Source organism: Atta colombica, unplaced genomic scaffold (genome assembly GCF_001594045.1).
Source record: "Atta colombica isolate Treedump-2 unplaced genomic scaffold, Acol1.0 scaffold264, whole genome shotgun sequence".
NCBI lineage: Eukaryota > Metazoa > Arthropoda > Insecta > Hymenoptera > Formicidae > Atta > Atta colombica.
Genome location: NW_017259364.1, coordinates 102,423 through 105,941, shown reverse-complemented (window position 1 = coordinate 105,941; position 3,519 = coordinate 102,423).

Here is a 3,519-nt window from a genome sequence, read left to right as displayed (position 1 = left end):
GACTTCATCTTCTTTATCCGCGCGACACTAGCCATCTGCTGATTGCTGCATCCGTGGATTAGAATCCTCATTATTATCTTACTTTAGCTGATTTTGATTTTTGTTACATTACACTAAAAAATTGGATCCCATGTAACATTACATCATTAAGAGAATTTTTTAAATTAATTTCTTGCTTCCTCGTATTTATGATGTATTCTGATATATTATATCTTCAGTTATGCTCGTATTATACAGATAATAAAATATCCTAAGTTTCATGTGTTCATTATTTTATTACCTTTTTGAGTCCTAAATTCCAAATGAAAGATCATTTAATACATATATTATCTTCAAAATTTAAATATGTCATGAAGAGCTTTTAAATATTTTAATGTATATAATGTACATAATGAAAACAATAAACTCTGAAATTTCATTAATTTTAATTAAAATTGATCAAAACATGCTACAATTAATATATAAAATTGTCCAGCAAATAAATAAAGAAATGGAAGCTAAACGCTATTGTGTTGTGATATTCTTGGATGTTTTGCAGGCCTTTGATAAGGTTTGGCACGAGATTGCTATACAAGAAAAATCTTCCCATAAATTACTATTACATATTAAATCTTATCTTCAAGAAAGACATTCTTTTATTAAGCAAGAAGAGAACCTTTCTAAGTTAGACCTTTTTAAGTTATATGAAATACACTCTGAAATTCCACAGGGCAATGTCCTAAGACCATTCTCTATTTGCTTTACACAGCAGATTTTCCTATAAATTCGCAAGGAACATTCGCCACATATGCAAATGACATAACGATTCTGTCTGCTCATAAGAATCAAGGTAGCCTTGATTTGATGCAATAATGAAAACATGGAGAATAAGAACATGGAGAATAAGACTCAATGAGAGACTAAGTCCACTACGTGACAATCATAATAAAATCTGCCCGACAGTCACATTAACTGGTTTCCTAATTTCACAAAGAAGCAAAGTACTTGGATGCACCTGGACAAACGCCTAATGTAGAAGAAGCATATTTCCATGAAGCGAAAACAACTTTGGAATTCAACTCTTCAAACTATATTGGCTTATTGATCGTAAATCATTAGCTATTTCTTGAAAATAAACTTCTCTGTAAGAGTATTCTAAAAACGATCTGGACTTACAAAATTCAACTCCGAGGCACTGCCTCAAATTCAAATATAGAAATCCTCTAAAAATTTCAGTCAAAAATGTTTCGAATCATCACAGACGCTCCGTGGTACAGATTCTCCACAAAGACTTTAGTACAGTCAAGGAGGAAATTATAGATACTACAGCAGGAGCTACAATGTATAGGATTGATCAACATCCAAACGTGTTAGCTGCAGAATTTATGAAGGAGAAGACAACATGAAGATTAAAAAGAAAAACCTGCAAGATCTGATTATAATATATAATATAATTGTTTATAATATAGGAGTATTCCAATAGGATCACTCCCTTTAAGTCAAAATTTAGTAGCCATACATGCCATTAAATATCTCTAAGAGACAGATAACGACACTTGTAGGAATTAAAAAAAAGGTTTTGATTTTTGTTATATCACAGAAATTGGACTCCATATGGAATGACGTTATATCTTTGAGGAAGGTTTTTAATTAATTTCTTGCTTTCGTATTTATATTCTAACGTATTTTATATTTCAGATATTTTTAATTATACCAGGTGTACAAGTCTGAAATGACGATTTGAGAAACAGATGGCGCACCAATGCAATGTGAAGTACGAAGATTTAACATTATAAACCATTTTATTGTACCATCAACAAGTGTCAAACGCGCAAAGTGATTTGGTTGAAAAGTGTTTGCATAGTATTGTGTTGCTGTGTTTAATATGACGAAATTTGTACCAAATAAGGAGCATTCGCGGACAGCATTAATTTTTTGTTTTCATTTGAAGAAAACTGCTGCGGAATCATACCGATTACTTGGAGAAGCTTATGATGAACATGCTACATCGCAAAAAACGTGTGAACGATGATTTCAGCGTTTCAAAATTGGAGATATTGCAGACAAGGAACACAGCAAACCACCCAAAAAGTACGAAGACGTGGAATTGCAAGCATTGCTGGATGAAGATGATCATAAAAACAACAGAGCAATTGAGCGTTAGTCAATAAGCTGTTCCAATCGCCTACGAGAGATGGGAAAGATTCAGAAAGTCGGCAGCCACATAAATTGAACGAGAGACAGATGGAGAGGCGCAAAAACACATGTGAAATTTTGCTCGCTAGAGAAGAAAGTCATTCTTGCATCGTATCGTTACTGGGGATGAAAAGTGGATTTTTTTTTTAGAATCCCAAGCGTAAAAAATCATGAGTAGACCCAAGCGCACCACCCACATCGACCGCAAGACCGAATCGCTTTGGCAGGAAGACGATGCTCTGTGTTTGGTGGGACCAGAAGGGTCTATTATGAGCTATTGAAGGCGAAACGGTTAATACCAAACACTATCAACAACAATTGATCGATTTGAACCGTTCGCTGCTTAAAAAACGACCGAAATACCAAAAGAGGCAACACAAAGTCATTTTTCTCCATGACAATGCTCCAACATACAACAAAACCAGTTCAGGATTGGACTCAGCTGGGAAGTTCTACCTGCGGCTTACTCACCAGACTTGGCTCCTTCCGATTACCACTTGTTTGCATCGGTGGGTCACGCACTTGCTGAGCAGGGCTTTGATTCGTACGAAGACGTGAAAAAATGACTCGATGAATGGTTCGCGGCAAAAGGGGAAGATTTTTACTGGCGTGGTATCCACAAATTGCCCGAAAGATGGAAAAATGTAACTAGCAATAGAGCATACTTTGAATAAATCTGTTTTTATCATTCTTCCGTAACGTGTTTTTTTTGGGAAAAAATCGTCATTTCATACTTGTACACCTGGTAGTTTCCTATTGCACAGATATCGAAGTTAGAATGACATGATATGTTTCTTACTTCTTTATATTTTTGAATCATAATCTGTGAGAATAAATAATCATTTAAAAGATTGCTTTCGACAATTATGTATCTTATGAGAATCTAATGTATGCTTTAATTGGCATAGTAATAACTTGATAAATTTTATTAATTTTGATAAGAATCACGTAAAAGTAACAATTTTACTGGCTGATCCCGATTTTTATCATTACATTCAAAGAATTGGATATGTGACGTTACATAGAATTTTTATTTTTATCTCATTAAGTTACAATGCATAAAAGATTTTTTTTCAATGTAATGTTTAATATAATGTGTATAAACCATAATTAATTATGAAATATTACATATACAATCACCATTTTATGTATATTGCATATCATGTATATCTGTTTTCAATCAATTTTTTAATGGTACTCATAAATACAAAGCGTGAAAAAGTATTAAATTTTGATTATATCTTCATTTATGATTCATACATATAAAAAGTAATTACGAAATACTAATTGAAATGTTAATGTATATCAATGTATATTTATGTACCTTATGTATACATAGGTCCC